Below are 19,502 nucleotides of genomic sequence, written 5' to 3' on the forward strand. Positions count from 1 at the left end.
TGATATGTAATCATAGAATCATAGAACAGTTTGGATTGGAAGGGACCTTTAAAGGTCATTTAGTCCAACTCCCCTGCCACGGGCAGGGACATCTTCAACTCGATCAGGTTGCTCATAGCCCTGTCTGGCCTGAACTCAAATGTTTCCAGGGACGGGGCACCTACCACCTCTCTGGGAAACCCGTTCCAGTGTTTCACCGCTCTGATTGTAAAAAATTTCTTCTTTGTATCTAGTCTGAATCTACCCTCTTTTAGTTTAAAACTACTACCCCTTCTCCAATGGCTACAGGCCCTATTTAAAAGTCTGTCCCCATCTTCCTTAGAAGCCCCCTTTAAGTATTGAGAGTTGTAAGTATTGAATGTTGCAATTGTTCAAGTTGAAAGAGTTTAACCTCGGGAGACTGCTCTTCCTTCCTCTGTCACTTGTGCTTTCTTTTTCACATACAGCTGGTTTTACAGCTCCCAGACTTGCTTTTAAAAGTTGGCAATCTGTTATCTCATTCACTTTTCTCTGCTACCAACCAGTGCACTAAGAAAACTTCATCTGTAAACATGTGCTCTGAACCTGTCCAAAGAAGCCTTTGCTTTCAGAAACCCTGATACCTCCTCTGTGCAATGGCATCTTTGATTTGAAAAGGGACACCAGAAATGGCCCTCCACAGACCAGGAGGGTTCACAGCCTCCAGGAGGCAGGTATGGTTCTGCGAAGGCTGATAATAAGCCAGTGCAGCCAAAGTTACTTCAGATATAAAATATCACTGCATCATCAAATGTAAAGCTTGGTTTGAGCTTTCTACAGCTTTCATGGCTGTATGAGTAACAAAACAGCAACTGTGGCGTTTTAATTAGCACCTCAGACTTTCTTCATTTCTTTTGCCAGTTCAGTCTGCAATTTTTGGAGTACCTATCCTTCATTAAAATAAAAGGTCTCAAAGACTTGGGAGCCTGCAACTCCTTTTTTGTACAGCTGAAGATCAAGGCTCAGGCATTTTAGACATACTGCTGCTAAAACATACTTAAAACTGGCTCTCCCTGCATATCAGTCACCATTGTCTTCTCCATCCACATCTGAAGCAATGGGTTTGATTCTCTCTAAACATCTTTGAGCCAGTCGATATTGTTTTGACTGGTCTTGAAATGTAGTAGGACCAGGGGTGGCTGGTCATGACCTTCCCTTCCTCAAAATTACCTCTTCAACTGCATTTTCTTACATGATATTGAAAAATCTCTCAACTGAGCTCCCCAGTCTCAAAGAACATATAGAAACCACCTCTCCATATTTCACTTATTTAGGAAATATATTGAGTTGTCCCATGTTTTGAGGGCTTTGAAGGAAATCTTCTCAATGATATGCAGCTGAGAGGAGGAGGGTCTTCTTATAGGACAGTGGAGATGCAGTGCGAGAAACAAAGTCAGCCTGGACATACCTTGAAAGAAATCAGCATCAGGGAAGGGCCATTTGCATCCCAAAAGGAACAGGAGGACACAGTCTTCTACATTTTGCTTTCTAGCATCTCTCCCTGTGCATGACAGATGGCTGCTTAGGGAAGATAAATGAAATTCTCCTATAAGTACCTGACTCCAGGAGCTGAAGCTTTTAAGGAGAAATGCTGAGTCTCAAGGCCAGGCTTGAGAAGGGGGAATGCATCAAGAGACTGGGGCAACCCAACAAAGACTGCAGCAGGCACAGGTGAGGCTTGTGATGGTCTCTGACCCTGAGATACGTGGCAGAGTGATGCACATTCTGTGACTGGCAATATTTTTGGGGGAAAATTCCTGGGAAATAGAATAGCAAGTACTGAGGCTCAAAGAAACAGCTTGATGCATTTATGGAAATAAACAGATAAACCAAGACCTTTATCTAATGAAAGGATTTTAGGAATTGTTAGTCAATTTGTTTTCTTTTTAGTTTGATCAACTTTAATAATGACCCTGCAGCACTTTTCTTGTTTCCTTCCTACTCAATAAAGAAGAAGCAAAATGGGGAAGATAGGGATTTCTTCTTCCCACACACAGAGGGGATGAGGCATTTCCCCACTTGTCTTTTCAACTCAAACCCTCTAAAACCCAGCATGGGACTTGCTTTTTGCCTGTATCACTGTGATATAGCAATGAGTTACTCTGAGTGTAAGCTGCAGTGACTCTGGCAGGTATCATCTGCTCTGTTATTTAGTGGCTGTAAGGAAGAAGTAGAAAAACTGCTCTTATATTTTGGATATTTTTTTTAATCCTACCCTGAACCTGTTTTCCATCATGAGATGGAGTTTGAGGAATTCAGACTCTGCAGTGAACACAGGATGGGGATGTCGGTTCTTGACAAGAATTGTGAGGCTCTGAGTGATGTGCTGGGTAGTTAATGAAGCCACCTAGAAAGGCTGACGTATTTGCATTCATGTTAAAAGAAAATAATAATAATAATTTGAGGCTGTTGAAAAGTGCTGCTCTGACAGCCCTGGAGAATGCCTCTCATTTACCCACAGACACAAAAGCAGCCTCTGCTCCTGCTGTGCTACCACTGTTTTGAGAGAGATCAGCCTGGTTTTGGAGATGGTTGCTCCTTGCTGAGGATGAACCCCAGACCAAAACACAGTTTGAGGTGACTGAGAGCCCACGGGACCCCAGCTGCTGTAACTTGCTGCCACCCAGCCTCGGCTGACTGCACAGTTTCTGGCCAGGCTGTATTGAGATCTGCTTTGGAACCTCAACTGTAGCAGGGCTTTGGGCTAGGAGGAGGCTTGAACTTCCACTGCACTCTAAGGAAGCTCCCGCTCTACATCAGACTTTGCTAGGACATGCTTCACTGGAGAGAAAGACGGGGGGGAGGAAAGCAACAGTGAGAAACAACAAGGGGAAAAGCAAAGAGAACTCAGGACTGGGTAATTTCTGACCAACGATTGTCTCTAATAAGGTTTGACTGTATTAATTAATTGAGATGTGCCTTGGAGAGCTGGAGCTGCTGCTGTTGGAAGTCAGCCAGAAAGAAAAAAAATCTCATTTTCTCTGCAAACCTGCTGATTAGACTAGATCTCTGAGGTTCACTGTAGCAGGCTTTGGGGAGATGGACAGCCTTTCAGGGCCTGTGACACAGCCATGGGTAGAAATTGGTTGTCATGACCTGCCAAGGGATGTGGCCAGGGGTGGAGGAGGACAAAGCTTTGCACTGGGACCAAGCTGGGTTGTTTCTTCGCATAAGCTTTTGATTCATTTCCTACATGAAGCCAAAGTGCATTTATTTTCCCTGTCTGTGTAGGAAGAAAACCACAAAAGTGTCATTCAACAAGGTTCATGTCATTGGTAGGAGTCCTTACATACCCATGTCCGTGCTGTCAGTCCCAATGACAACTCCCACATGGACCTCTCTGGCAGACAGGTACTGGTGGACTGGATGAACCAGGACCACAAAAGGTGACCTCCCAGTCTCAAATAAGCTCTTCAAAAACATTTTGTAGATATTGTGGACCTATGCTGCAACTGAGCGCTGGGGCAGCAACATGGGCAATACGGGTGCAAGGTCCCCAGGGGAGAAAATGTTTCATCCTATTCTTGAGCCTGTCCTGCACTTTGTACTCTGCCTTGAAGGACACAGAGCATTGGTGTGCAGGGATCGGTGCGTGTGGCCAAGCTCATATCCTGCACTGCATGCAGGAATAGTCACCGTGTGCCAGGGAGTGCAGGGAGCATGTGTTTATAGTTTACACCACAAGAGTTTTTCTAAGTCTTGGGAAATGTGCTGGAAAAGATGGTCTGTCATCTCTCCGGTCTAAATGCCAGTGATGAACTAGCGGGGAGAGGATCAAACAGTCCTTTCCAACTTTGCTTTTATGTGATGCAGAGAAAGTTTGCTCCTTGCTTTGAACACAGTATGGAGGAATCAGCAGGTAGTCTTTGTGCCCTTAGTTCCTCTGTGAATCTGGACTCCTGTACATCTCCAAGAACAACCCTCCCACTGCCACCACAAGAAGTGATAGAGGTCGAGAAACATCCTGCAGCCCTGTTGACCTGACAGCAGTAGCATGATCTGAGGTTTAAACACAGTAATATTGACCCAAAATAAAAATAAAAATCCCTAGAATAGAGATGTGTGCATTAGAGTCAGTGACTCTCAGTTGGTTTTTCATGTAATTTTTTCTCTTGGGAGTTTTTACATGAGAGCAGAAGGAATCCCTTGTATAAATGTTTTTCCTATTTTTTTCTAAAACATATAACTCCTACGGCTTGGTTTTAGGGGAGCTGATTTTAAACTAGATAGAGTAAAAATGCTGCTAACAACCCTTATGACTCTTACTATAGTTTTTATGTCTAGGACTTGAAAAGATGCCAGACAGAAGTAGGTACTGGATGGCATGGGGTTCAGATGTGCAGGAGTAAGAGATCTTGGGCCAGTGTTGGGATTCCCTCATTTTCCCTTTGGATACGATTTCAACACACTTGGAAAGAAACTGTCCCAATTTTCCACAGATTCTTTTTCTGCCGTAAGAGGGAAATAATCAAGACTGAAACTACTTCCACTAATTGTCTCACTATTTTAAATCTGAAATGCTGCCAAGCTGCTGCTTGGGAATTATTCAAACAGCTTTAGTTACTCTTCTCTCCTGAAGGCCGGGCCCCCCAGCAGGACTTTTGCACACCAGGCAGTCATCATGCAGCTCAGGAGTCACACAGCCCAGTCACTTTGAGGCCGAAGTCAATCAAACTGTTGTTCCCAAGTGCTGGTGTGCTATCTACCCTTTGAAAATTTTGAGGTCGATAAGGGTTATGACATTTTTTTTAACCTGAAAATAAAAACAAAACAGAAGGCTGAGACTTTCCCCCAGAAGACAAATGATTCTAAGTGGCTTCAGATGATCGAAAGACTATTTTTGCAGAGGAAAAAGTGAAATTGAAATGTTTTCAAAGACCTTTGTTAAAATCAAGAGAAAGACAGCTTACAAGCCCTTTGCCTGCTTCCACCATCAGTGGTTCCTGTGGTGTTGTCTGGGGCCATTTAACTGCTGTCTACACTGACGTCTCAAGCAGATAAAGTGACAAAGCCTAGAGAGACAGAGCTGCAGAGAAAACATGGTTATGGGCTCAACTCAAGCAAACTCACCAAGATCTTGACATACACTAGACAACTGGCTCCAGACCCATAGGCATTCATGATTTACCTCCTTCTAAGGTGCCTAACTCTCCCAGAAACCTGTGGGAAGCTCATTGTCTTAATATGATGAAGACATCTCAATATTTTGGAAATTACTGTCCAAGACCTGATGGGTAAGTCAACCTCAGAATTTGTTAATAATCTCATGTAACATCAAAGTGTTTGGTTTATGGAAATGGAGTACTTTTCAGTTAGTTACTCAGAATGGCATTTCCATTGCCCCTCCTGGCCCCCATGTTTCAGTCATGGACATCATTACCCTCCCTATCCTTGGATATGCCAGTCACTTGCTTTTCCAGCAACTCTTTTCACAAGCCTTGGGTGTGTTGCATAGTTGGCTGCATGGGGGTGTATAGAGGTAAAACCAGTAGAAGGTCAGCCAGAAGAAAGGAAGAGAAAGTCCCTGTCCTTGTCAATGCTTATGAAGAAGCAAGAGGTCAAACACAGACTTCCCAAGCAAAGCTCTGTGCCCATTATATTTCCTATTCACATTTGTTGGCTGCTGATCCAGTTGTAACTTGGCCTCAGAACGTCCACATTGTGCTGAGGAATAGCTAAGAAGTGGCTAACGCCTGGTGAGAAGTGTTTATTTGGAAATGGAGGTCAGCCCCTTGCTTCTGATGGCATCTTGGGTTTTTTATTTGTACTCCCACATAAAACAAACCTGGACAAACTCTTTGGTCCTGGGATCAAAAGATCTATTCTGGCTTGCCTGTGTCTACATGTCCTGTGATGTCCTGTGTCTTTGACACCTCCTAAGTGTTCCAAGGCACTGTTTGGTCAGGAGGAGCCAAAACTATGCCTGTGAGCTGATGGATAACCGGATTGGACAACAGTAGGACAGGGCTTAAGGATGCTTAGAATCATAGAGTGGTTTGGGTTGCAAGGGATCTTTAAAGTCATCTAGTAAAGCCCCCCTGCAGTGAGCAGGGACATCTACAACTAGACCAGGTTGCTCAAAGCCTCCACCAACCTGACCTTGAATGTTTCCAGGGAGGAGGCATCTACCACCTCTCTGGGCAAGCTGTTCCAAACTCTTTCTGGCTCTGCTTCACATCACATGACTATTTCACATCAGCAGATGTGGCTTTTGCCTCATTCCATGTGTACATGTGCTTAACTTTAGATGTGTGAGCCGTGTGGGTGTGGGAGTGATGTGGGAACGTGCTTGAAAGTAACGATGGCCATGCATTCATGCGTATGTGCTCACTGCGAGTCTGCCATCCCCACAGGGAACCTATTTTGTACTAAAAATGTTTTTGCATTAATGCGTAAATTAAAGTACGACTGCAATAATAGTTGAAAGAGAGCCCAAAAGAGAACAGAGAAGATTGATAACGTGCATATTTTAAGTGCTTTGTGTCTGTGAATGTTTATTTGAAAACTAAGAGTGAAAGTGAAGCACTGACACTACAAATAAAAATAATATAGGGAAATACATCTCTTTTATTATTAAATTATAGATTAAAATAAGAAACATGGGGAAATATGGAAACATATATCTCTTTGTGGAGGCTTTCTATAACAATCAGCATAAAATAACGTAGCAGTACCTGACAGCTTAAATAAAGATAGGAGCCTCAGCTCCTATCTACACATTTATCTCCTCTGATCCAGACAGGGTAAAGAGGCATAAAAGGCTCAGATAATAGCATCTTTTCTGCACACCAGCTCCCAAACGATAGGCAGATTTTATACTCGGTTACTCCACATAATGTCAACATTGTTAGAAAACAAAAGCACCATGAAGGAACATTTTTTTTTCCCCCACCTCTTTCACGTCTTTTTTTTTTTTTTTCCTTCTGATCTTTTACCTTGTGACTTCTATTTAAAATACTATGGGGCAGATCTGAAGCTCTGCACCTCTGGATCAGCCCTTGAATTTGTGGGGCGGCAGGACATGGGATAATGGGAACAAGCAATGAGGTTCAGATGGGTGCACACAAATCATATGCACAGAAGTAGAGAAAGCACCAGCCAATTCACTTAATCCCTGTCCCTTCCTTGCTGCAAACTGTCACAATATCTATTGTAGTCGACAGCTATCGACCATTGCATGCTATACCATTAACCTTTGCCACCCAACACGTCAGATGATGGAGACTGAGAGAGCTGTGTGTCACATCTGAGCCAAGCAGCATGTGGGAGGTGCAAGCAGAGCAGCAGCACAGGCTGAACTAGGCAGCGAAGCTGCTGAAAAATCTTACTACAACCAGCTGTTCCCTGTTGTCCATGCTTTGTCCAACGAGGGGGACCTCATCTTGGGAGGCTTTACCCTGACCCCATGGACCCTCTGAATACCAGCCTACTCTTTCCCCAACTCTCTTCATCACCAACAGTTACACGTTGCCCCCCAAGCTGTTCTGCATCCTTGGTGTGTTCAAGGTGACAGCACGTCAAGCAAACCTAACCTGGAGGAGTTCCTGCAAATTTCTATGCTAATATCCATTTCTTTAGAAAATGTAGCCCTCCTCAGAAGGTGCAGATGGCACAGGTCCAAGGTACTGGATATTGCTCAATAGACAGCACATCACATTAACATCCACAACTATGCTACTTTGCAATGGTTAACGTACACAGGACCATACTTCCCCTTTGACATTGCTTACCTACTTTTACCTCCAAGGAGCAGTCCTGAACCCAGATAAAGTTCTCACTTTGCCTTTTCTCCCTGGACAAGCAGGCTGCATGGACTGCCTTTATGATCTCAGGAAGACATTTCTTTTGCTCCACACAGATCTGCATCAGACATTTTACTACTTAGCTGGGAAAAAATAAGTAGCAGTATGGAAGAAGTCTGGATTTCTACATCTCATTTCACATGCACCTTTTCTGCTATGAACTTCACAAACTTTTCCCCCAGTGGGCAACACTAGGACCTCTTTCCTGCTTCCACAGACAATTTCACATCAACCTGTGGGATCTGAACATTTTCTGAGACTTCTATCAAACCTATCAAACCTGGCCAGGGGTCCCAAGATTTATTTGGGGTGAATAGACTGTCACACATACACAAGATTCATTTTCTCAGGAAACCACATACTGAAGAACAGCATAATTAGCTTGTTTACATTCAGTTGAATCAAGTCGTTAATTCTTGCTAGCCTGAAGGGTTTTCTCCAGGGACACCTATATTTGGCTAGTTGATTTGTTATGAGAAGAAAGAGTTCTTGGCACTTGTTTGAGGAGACAGGGAAAAATCTTGGCAGCAGCTACCTGCACTTTTTGGAAAACACTTAGAGTCCCAGCATAATGGGAAGTGATGATAAGAATAATTGTCAAAGCCTGACTTGTAGCAAGTCCCTCAAGGAGGTTGCATTCAAGCTCCTGCCTTCCTCACCTCCATTTTCAGGGAGGATGGGGCCAGGTCTGAGGGCAGGAGGCATCATGGCCTGGGGGCAAGGAGGACCTGGGAGAAGTGGAGATGTTGAGAGCAGGTCTAAGGCACCAAGAGTAAGGTGGTTTTACTGGAGAGGAGGAGAAGCCACCTCACCACCCATTAACAAGAGGCAGAGACCAGGGCCAGAGAAGCCTCCTGACTGACACAGATTCATTATCCGTCACTGAGCCACCTCCCAGCTCTATTATCAAATGACTATTAAGACCCTGGGTTGAGCCACATTATCTTTCCATGATGCCTTAAACATGAGGGTTGGATGTATGGGGTACAGGGAAAAGAAGACATGAAAAAACTTTGGCCAGCCCTCATTTCCAAGTGTATCAGGCAGCAGGGTGACTCTGTACCTGGTGACACTGTTGCTGTCTTGGAGGCTACTCAGACCCCTTGTTTAGCTCATAGTTGCACTTCGGACCTGCAGGTCCTACTCAGAGATGCACTGTTTAAGCCTCATGCCCATAACCCACAACCCTCCAAAAAAATTGCATCAGGCCTCAAGCCTAGCCCAAATGGAAGCCCTTCTATTTCTTTTTCCAGTAAAAATGAGAAAGAAAAATAGCCTAAACATTTTGCTCCCAAAACTCAACTTAAAACTTTTTCCTTCTCTGCTTCATGCTGTTGTTCTCTCTCCTCCCCTCCCTGTCTTACAGAAGTGTGACTAATCCTCTTCCTTCTCTTGCACTGTTACCTTGAAGGTATTTATAGAGTGTGATCATGTTCTCTTCTGTGTCTTTCTTCCCTTTTCAACTGTGGATAAATCAAGCTTCCTCAGACTTCTCTCATGTGTCTTATCTTTCACGAGGTCATGCTAACTGCAATGGCAAGGCAAGAAAGGCTTTGCCTGTTGGAGAGGACACTTCAGAGCTGGTACTGCTGCTGCACAGGCTCTGCAAGAAACTTCTGATGGACTCGCTCTGCATATGCACATCCCAAGCCCCTTGCTGGGTCCGCTTGCGTATGGGTTTGCATGCATCTGTGTGCTTTAGAAAAAGGGGGATTTATCTGTTCCCGATCAAATTAAGCAGTGCTATAATTTATTTTATATTTTCTCATGTCATTGTTAGTGTTCTGCCTTCTGAGCTGGAAGCAGCAGAAAGGAAGATGAATGTAGGGGGCTGAAAGAGATTAAACTGAAACACTTTTGTCCAACAACATCTGTAGGCTGCCTGAGAAATGGACAGTGTCTGGGAGGGAAAGGCTGGACTCTTGCGCTGTTCCTCGGTTAGTTAACTAAGAAAACTCAAGGTACTGGTCCAAATGTCCCAGAACTGCCTCATCTGTCCTATTAAGGTCTCTTCCCTTTCAAAACAGAGAAACCACTTGCAAAATGACTGGAAATGGTCTTAGGCTTGTGCTAGCTCGTGACCAATGCCCAGGAGATGGCTAGTTGGCCATGGCCAGAACCACTTCAGGGATTTTAACAGGTTTGACAACCAAATTCCCATGGCTCCAAAAGCTCCTGGACACTGTGTGATTTATGAGTGGCCCCTGTGACCTCCAGCAAAGTCACCTACTCCAGGTACTTCCAGTTATCGCTGTGACCAGACCCATCAGGCCTGTGAAACAGTTGGAGATTTCCCATTGGATTTCTTTCTCTGTTAATCATGGGAAAATGCGTTTGCTGGGAAAATGTGGGGTTTGCAAATAAAAAAAGAAAATGCTAATTATTTTAATATTACTTTCTTAATCTTACTTTTCTTCCTTTTTTTTTGTTTTTATATATGAGTTGAGAACATTGAAATGACAGCTCCTTGACAGCTCCCTCCATCCCCAGCTGCTTTCTTAGAGGATAAGAAACCTCGTTGGCTTAGGTGAGGTTCATCTCATTGAACTTAAAGCACCTAAAAATCAGGGAAAGGTCTAAAATTGTGATCTTGATTTGCTTCTTAGACCTTGGAGATAACACTGACCTGTAGAGAGGGTAAGTGTCCCTCTGCATATGTCAACCTCTCTCTGGTGATTTAAAGGAAAAGTTCAGAAGCCCAGGTGAAAACCAGGTGGGGTGAAACCCATCTCCTGCAGCCTGCTGGGATCATCTGCGTCTGGTGCATGGGCAGGGGACAAGTGAGAAATAAGGTCCATTTCTCTTTCTGTCCAGTGTGTCCCCAGGATAACAATTTCTGTTTTCTTAATAAAAGCAGGTAAAACAGAACAGGGACATCCGAGGCTTTATTTTAGTCCTCATTTTTCTTCCCCTGGAATTATCCTCAATGAGCATTTTATTTTCCACTCGCTATCTTTTATTGCAATTTTTACTATTCCTGGTTTGTCACCGCTGTTCGGAAGCTAAATCGTACCAAAAGCCCAGTATTTTTCTGGGAAAATGAGTTTCTGCTTTCCAGCCTGCTTTTCTATTGGAGGCGTTTATTTCTCGCACCCCACGGCCGCTCCCGTCTCGGCGGCACGTGGCTGAGTTCAGCCCCTTCCCTTCAGCAGCGCACATCTCTAATCCCAGCACAAGGCAGGATCACTGAGCCCCGTGTAGGGGATATGGGAAGATTTTCAGAGCAGATTAGTCAGCTACCGCACTTGAATTCAGTTCCTGCCTGAGTGCCAAAATAAGAGCTCCGTAGATTTTGTGGACGGCGGGTGCTGCTAAAAGTCACATTGTTCCTGATACGCTGATGAGAAATTTTGATCCCGGTTTGTAGTTAGCTGCTTCACACCAGCACAGATATCCCAGGTCAAACACTCCACTGTCACCTCGTTCTGCCTCACAATTATTCCCCTGCCTTAAAAATATCCTTGTTTTACACTGTGATGCAGTAAGTTTGCATGATTTTCTAAGATCTGAGAGACACCCAGAAGCAGATGCCATAATTCCTTATCCTGTAGGAAAGCACTCACCCTGCAGATTAGGCCCTTTTTGGGGAGTTCACTGGATTTCTTATTGTTATTTGGGTGGAGTGTTTTCATTTGTTTGTTACTTTGTTTTTTGTTCCAGCCCTTCCGATTATAATTAATACTTTTTGGTAATGTGATACCATATAACAAACTCGACTAGAGATCTGGACCCCCTTGAGTCAGGTACTTAATTACTAACAGGCTTTCCAGCGCACATTAAGGATTGGCCTGGCTGGGTCTGCAGGGAGGAAGAATGAAGCAATATCAGGAGAGGGAGATAAATTTCCTTGCATTAGTCCCAGGAGGGTGGTAACTCTGAAGCTGCTTTACCCAGCGCGTATGCCTCCACACTCCACACTGACGGATGGGTCCCCGAGCTGTCACTTCACACACACTTCTCCTGCAGGGACCTTTCCCAGATGGGGGAATCCAACCCCTACAGCTTCTCCAGCTACAGAATGGCTCTCAGACCTTTACAGTCCTACACTTTCCTCCTCCCAGCTCCAGGATTCCCTGTTAAGGTTCACCTGCATCTTCTGTCCAGCCTCTCAGGAACTCTTTCTCCTCTGCTTCCCACCTTCACACCAGAATGAACTTGGGACCTTCTCTGCTGCTCCTTTCACACACCTTCTGGCCCTGACAGGGAAGTCTCATGTTGCAAATTTAATGCAATTCCTAATCTTTTTCCCAAAGCAACAGGAGAACCCCATGACACTGAATCCTAGAGGAGGTTCTTCATCTGGGTCTCAGGATATTTCCATTAGCTTTTCCCTGCAATTAACATCCTAAATCATCATAAAAAGGAGATGAGCTTTCCAATCAAATAGGGAAAACCAGCAAATTCTCTGGGAATGGAGCACTCAACCACTTTTCAGGAGATCCTTGGGCTTAGGAGTTCCCACAACTTAGGGCTTTGCTAATTAGCTTTGCTGTTGCCCACAAAGCCTGACAACCTCTTAAGTGATCCCATCATCTTCCAAAAGGGAAATCTGCTCTTCTCCCTTTCTTTAAGTAATCAGATGTTGTCCTGCTTGAAAACAAAGCTTTTATTGCTAACACGCAGCTGGAGTTCCTCCTCACTCCAGCTCCTTGGGAGGGTAGAACAGCTCCTTCACATTACCCTGAAGATGTTTATAGGCTGTGAGCACCATGACCCCTGAGCACTTTTTCCCACGCTGGAAGGAAAGCTCAGCTAAGATGACTCTGCCCATGCCCTCTCTCTGAAAGATGACGTGGCTGTGACAGGCAGAGCAAGGTGTGCAGTTTGTCTCTCAAGCAGCCTCGCTGGCTTACGTTATCGAAAGGAAGAAACAAACCAAACAGATTGGAAGGGGGAAAAAAGCAAACAAACAAACAAAAAGACCAAAAAAAATGCCATGAAATTGCTATAACTCATGTGTCAGACCTGGGGCATAAATCAACTAACCCTTGCAAGGAGGAGTGTAATTCCTCACCGTGCAGAGGAAACACTTAGGCAAACTCAGCCTTGTCTGGGGCTTTACACAAACAGGTCAAATGGCGTTGATTCATTCCAAGCCCTGTCTAATAATTCAGCATGCTGGTTTGCTCTCCTCTCCATTAGTAGATGGCAAACACATCGTCCTAATCTGTAGCCTTTATTACAGAAGATTCAGTGTGCATGGATTTATGTCGCCTGATGCCTTGTGACATCTTTTTAAGGTGCCTTCTGTTGTACATACTGAACATCAAAGGAAAACACAGACAGCAAACAAAGGAAAAAATGCATGGTGCTACAGGAGACATCTGCTACCTATTTCCAGATTGCAGGTAACCGAGTGAGCTATATAATATCTGAGAGATATTGCCATGAAGGCTGTCATGGGGAGATGCATTTTTCTTCGCATGCACAGAAGTTAAAATCTCAGAAGAAATACCTAGTCTGTTATTAAGACTTGTTTATCCAAAGTCACAGAGACAGGTAGCTCTGTGGAGCTACAAGTTTCCTCCTGGCTTTTCTCTCCAGGGCAAGTCTGAAGAAGGGATCGGGCTGGCTGCAAGACAAACCATTGCATCTACAGCCAACGCTTTGGGAGCAAGTCCGCAGGTCCTGGACACCAGTTAGGGTGGTTGCAGGTGAGCAATGGACAGAAAGAAAAAACAAGTTATAATCATAGTGGAGCTGATATTTATGGAGGGTCCAGTATGGGCAGCAGGAGGAAAAAAAAAATAAGAGTGAAGTGTTCAATAAAGGCTGCCACAGTAAAAGAAGATGAAGTGAGAAATTCAAAACCCTTTACGATTGATTTGACTGTTTACGTAAAACTCTCACGGACAAGACCACATGAACCCTGTATGAGTGGTGGCCCAGACACCAGGTTTGCTCCAAAAAATTCATAGCCATCATCCATGTGAAGGGTCCTTTCCCATGAGGAAAGCTGCCCTGTGTTTTCTTTGCTCTGATTAATCAAGGATGATGGGATTTCCCAGGTGGCTGCTGCAGAGGCATCCGCCAGCTTCATTTGATGCAAAGCTTGAAGCAAAGCCTGATTATTTTGCAGAGATTGTGTTCAATTTGCCCTCTCTGAAGGCACCCTGGAGCTCTTCTGAGCATTTGATGGGTCCAGTTTAGCTCTGAGCCTCCAGAGGCCTCAAACAACGCAGACAGGGACTCCCAAACATGTTCCTATTGCTGCCTATCTGAAGAGCTGAGCACTTTCCACAGGCACCTCCGCTTTTGGTGGGTTTTGCAGTTAAAAAACCCTCGAGGTAGAAGAGATCTAAAACATGGGTGTGCAGTGCCTTCTGCAAGGCGGTCTGCAGCATGGACCGCTTACCATTAAAGTCCTGCAGCTTGGACACCAACATTAACATTGAGTCTTGACTCAATTAGGTGTACAAGTAACAGGAAGAGAGAAGGAAAGAAAAACCCACCAGTTTCTCAGGTCTTAACTTGCAGTCCTTTAGCATCTGGATCTGTTTAAAATCCCATCCCAAAATGGACTGCCATCCCCTTGGGGGCAAAGAAGAGATGGCTTAGCCTGGTGATGTATGAAAGATGAACAATTTGAACCTGCTTTTGGAAGAAGCACCGGAAAACCTGCCCCATTCCTTTCTCCTCAATAAGCTAGACCCATGAATTTGAAACATGCTTCCTGCACTTCTGTGTCAAAACAACCCCTCAACCCATATATCAGCAGTAGCATGGGGAGTGCTGCTAATATCTCTGTCAAAGTACTCAGCGAGAGCAGGTATCACAGACAAGATTTTCCAGTTGGATTCAATAAATCAAAACCATGGCACAACTATTTTTACTGCATCTTTCATGCAAACATCTTTCCAGATGGCTTTGGACAGAAAGAGGAACACGTGCACAGAGGAGCTGCCAGTGGAGGAAGAATAGGGATTCGCATGAAGGGAGGTGAGGAGAGATGAGACTCAAGAGTGACAAGATATGGTCAAAGTAGTTTTGAGCTGGGAAATATATATCTAGTCTGATGGGATACAGGGAAACATTTTTTCCCCATGAGGACAGTTAATCAGTGGACCAGGGACCCAGAGAGGGTGTCCATCTCTGGGGGTTCATTGATTCCTTCAAGCCACCTGCTGCAGGCAGCTAAATCCCAGACAGGGATGGACCAGAGAGTGCATGAGATGACCAGGCTCTGAGAACACACCAAAGGTCTGGCCGTGCCTTACACCTTGCATGGCTGCCATTCCCGGTGGCAGGGAAAGATGTGTCACTGCTGGGTGACTAAAGGACCCCCAAGGCAGATCTGCAGCTGGGGTAGGGCTTCTTATCAGGTCAGCCTCAGTAAGATGTGGGCAGATGCTTGGAACTATTAATGAAGATTCTTAACACCTGTCAAACACACTACAGCTCGGCAGCAGCCAGCTGTGGAATCACTTGTTATTAGACCCAAATCCTGGAGGTGTCACAGGTGATTTAAATGTGATGTGACCTTAGAAGATACCTATCCTCCCTGCACACTCATTTTTCTTTTGTGTGGCAGTCTCAGGATCTCTTTACCCAAGAAAAATGTCAGCTTCACCTTCTAAAAACCCTTCCTGCTCTCCATAAAACAGCCTTGGGTCCCTGTCCTCCATCACCTTGACTACCACAGCACCCTCCTGGACACACTCCCCATCCAGTCACAACAAACTTGGTTTTTCTCCTTTTCCATCACCAGGACCCATCCATGACTCCATTCCCACCCACCTCTTCAAACTCATCCTCTCAACCGTGATTTTCCACTCTGCTTTCACCAGCAGTCTAGCCCAAACATGCCCAGATTTGCACCTTTAAAGTTGTGGTGGCCAAAAGAGATGAAGGCAGTTGACACAAGGTGGTGGCAGTGCCTTCCCAACCCTACCACCTCCCAGCCCCCAAGTATCACACAGCTCCCACCATCAGTCTATCCAGGCTTGAAGTTCACTGCCAGGAGGTGTTACAAGAGGGTATTTTGACAGATGCATTTGAAACAAGGGAGCTGTACTGAACTGGAGATTGACAGGAACAAGCTTTTCATAGTTTTGTACCTTTTTATTTTTTTCACTGAAATGTGTCCTAAAAAAAATTGTTTTAACGGGAGAACTTCCTTTGGATTTGTCTTCTTCCACTTTTGGGCTTCCTTTTTAAGGAAGCAAACAGAATATAAAATCCACTGGAAGGAAAAAGAAATCATGGATATCTTGGAAGCAGAGTATTTGTATTGAAAGGTGGCAAACATCAGCAACATTAAAAGTCATGTTTAAAAATGACCAAGTGGAAAGTTATAAAAATGAACAAGTCTTGTGTGAAAATAATGAAGGGAATTTCAGGCACAATAGAATTCATCTGTGAAAATTGCCAGGAGAGCAGAGAAGACATTTCTTTCTCCAAAAGCAAAATAAAACGCTATTCACAGTAATTCATACTAATTATTAGACTTAACTAGTACTAATTTTTACCCAGCAGTAATTACTATTTAAGGCTCCAGAGCTCTGGAAAAAATATTTTCTGGGTGTGGCGAGATCCTTGCAGAGGAATTTGCTCGGTGTTTGTGGACAGCCTATTGAGGGAGAAGTTTTATTTCTTCTCTGCACCAATACGGAGAGACATAAATACCACATTCTTATTGATGCAAATAACGTATTGCTCCTGTCAGAACTGACAAAGGCACTAATTTAAGGAGCGTTTCCCTCTCTGGTACACACAGGAGCATTTTTTAAGAGATTTTTGCTCTCCCCCTGGGATCTGAGTTCCCAAACCAGGTGAAAATCCGCCAGACGATCTCTTATGTTTGATTGCATCTGTGAAGAGCCTGTGGGAAACATATGCCAGAAATTATGCTAACGACCAAGCATAGTAAAACTTGCCAGGTAAATGTGGCAGTTGTAAGCAGAAGACAGCCCAGATGCCGTTTCGGGATCCTACCCTCCATCACAATGGTCCAGAAATGACTCTTGGTCCCATGGGGATTTTGCAGCAAACTACTGCATTCAACTCTAGCCCAGATTTTCATTCTCATTCTTTAATTATTATTTTGTTAGCACGGGGACTGATATGTCCCCTGAAAGCTGCACAAGGGATGGGCAACGTTTTGGAGGCTTGTTACAGGTGTAACCCAATGTCCTTTGCTAAACTAATTTTATTCTTTATATTTAATTACAACAGTGATTTCTAGAGCATTGATTTTCCATGAAGTCTTCCTGAATGCCTCACCACTGTCCTGTGGATGGAATTTCTAGGCAATGCCACAGGTGCAACAAATATAAGGGGACATTGAGCCAGCAACAAACTTGCCCAAAGCCATGTCCTTTTCCCCAGCTCTGTGCTCTGGTTCTGTCCTTGCCTCTGGCACTGGTATTCATGTGACTGCTGGTGAGACATATCAGGAAGATCAAAAGTGGTTGAGAGGGAAAAAAAATTGTGTTTAATGATATCAGTTGCTTGGTTTAGTTCACCCTGCGTGCCTGTGCCACCAGGGAGATGGGTATGAAGTGACAGCAGAAACTCTCCATCCAGGCTGGATGAGGGTGCTGCTGCCTGGTCCTTGCAGAGCTGTAATTTCTCCAAGCCTTACCTCCTCCACCCAGAATCATCCCCAAAATGGCAGGGGACACACACACAAAAAGCAAGATGCTCACACCACAGCCCACATGGTTTGCAGCCAATATGGATGAAGCTAGGAATTGCCATTTTTGCAGTTGCAGAGGCTGCTGAGTTCAGTCTAGCACCCCTGACCCCTGCAGGGGATCTCCTCAGGTGCGTCTAAATGAGGAGCTCTCACCCATCCATAACATGAACACCTAGAAAATATCTAGAGAGCAGGCTGAGGACATTGGACTGCATCCACTGAGATGGCAATGAGCCTGCAGGGGTCAAACACCAGTTCAGAGATGAAAAGGTCCTTCCGGAGACCCCAAGATCAAAAGGCTAAAAGATGAATACTAGCTGATGGCTTTACCCTGGCGTGGACTGGAGGTGATGAGTGTACCCTTAACACCTGCCTGCTATTCCCAATTGCATTGCTGACAATGGAGAGCTGGCCATTTGCTCTTTTCTTTAAGTCCACTTTCTCTAGAGAAAATCAATCAGTCCACCAGTCAGTCAATCAGGCAGTCAATCAGCGAGTCAGTCAATCTGAACTGCTCGGAAAATGGATCCTGCAGCGACCTGGACTCCCACTCAGAGGCCTTGTGAGCTTTGCAGGAGAAATCCCCGGCTCTGAGGGAGGCTGAGACCCTCTCTGGTCTAGGGAACAGCTCCAGCCCCTGCAAGGCAGCAGCTGCCCTAACCAGTGGCACGTCCAGATTCTGGTGCCCCTCCAAATCCCTGGAGCAAAGGACTCCCCGACTGGAGATGGCCCCTCTCGGGGGTCCGAAATCCTCCCCCCACCACAACTCCCCCGCCTTTGGGACTTGCAAGGATTGCTGCTGCTGACATCTAGTGACAGGGAGAGCCGGCAAGAGGAGTTACCTGAAGCTCTGACAAAGCCTTCCCCACCGAGGGAAAAACCTGCTCAGGGTCTTCCCCAAGGAGGTGGGCTCACGGCAGGGGTGCTCGGGGTGCGGAGGAGGCAGCGCCGGGCCATGACGGGCTGCCCGGGATGTCCCAGTCCCTACGATACACCCCAAGACCTTTTCCTCCCCCAGTGGCTACCCGAAGTGGACCGGCGCATCCTACCCCCTGCCTCCCCACAACCTTTCCTGGTCTATTCGACTCGTTCTCTCTATGAGTTTGCTATCTCAAAGGAGCACGGGGAGTGGGAAAAAACCACCCTAAGGGGAGCTGTCGGGGTTGCAGCCAGGCAAGGGTAGGCGGTGAGGCGGCTCCCAACCCTGGCTGCCCGCTGCCGGGTGCTGCCAGCCCCCGGGCTGCAGTCCCTTCACGCACGGCTCTCCCCGGGGACGCGGGGAGCCCCGGGCACCGCACGCAGCAGAACCGTCCGCTCCGAGCCGGGGAGAAGCGGGAGGCAGGCGGGGTGCTCGAAACACGGGCGCTGCAGACCACATCCCCGCGGGTACGGCGGCAACCCACGGGGACAGCATCTCCCAACCACGAGAGTGGACGAGGGCTGCCTTGAGAGATCAAACAGGGATGGGACAGACAGCTGGGCTCCTTAAGATCCCGGTGCAAACAAAAAAACCCTGAGGACAGCTCCATTTTTGGGGGGGTGCGAGGAAATCTGCAGCCGGACCCCCTGTGCGCACACACACACACACACGCAGATGCTGGGCTCAGGACACGGACACGGTGCCGCACGGCGCAGCGGCGGAGCCGGGGCTGCCAGCCCACTCCCACCGGTCCCGAAACCCCGACATTTTCCAGCTTCACCACCACCGTGGGGCTGCCCGGCGCTCTGCAAAACCTGCCTCCCCTCCGAGCTCCTCTTCCCCAGCAAGTGGAGCCTTAATTCCCGGGGTAAATTTAGCCATTTTCCGCGGCAAAGCAGGACTATCCGGAGTGACAGAAAGAAAGATCCCAGCGGTCGGGTCCAGCACAAAAGAGATAACAGAAAGCTGGGTGATGCTACCCCAGGGCTTGCCACTGCTCCTGGGGTGCTAGGGAGGGGGACCCCTCCCGCGCCCGGGGGTGGCCGAGAGCGAACCCCAGCAGAAAGTTGTCGTCGTCCGTCCCCCCCCCCCCCCCCCCCCCCCCCCCCCCCCCCCGCCCCTCCGC

General features: G+C 46.1%; 1 protein-coding gene across 2 annotated transcripts in view; it reads right to left on the reverse strand.

The window, feature by feature from the left end:
* GFRA4 (GDNF family receptor alpha 4) overlaps window positions 1–19,502 on the reverse strand; it is a 74,605-nt gene that overhangs the window by 54,607 nt on the left and 496 nt on the right. The window lies entirely within an intron of this gene.

The sequence above is a fragment of the Calidris pugnax genome, unplaced genomic scaffold (genome assembly GCF_001431845.1).
Source record: "Calidris pugnax isolate Ruff unplaced genomic scaffold, ASM143184v1 scaffold14, whole genome shotgun sequence".
Classification (NCBI taxonomy): Eukaryota; Metazoa; Chordata; class Aves; order Charadriiformes; family Scolopacidae; genus Calidris; species Calidris pugnax.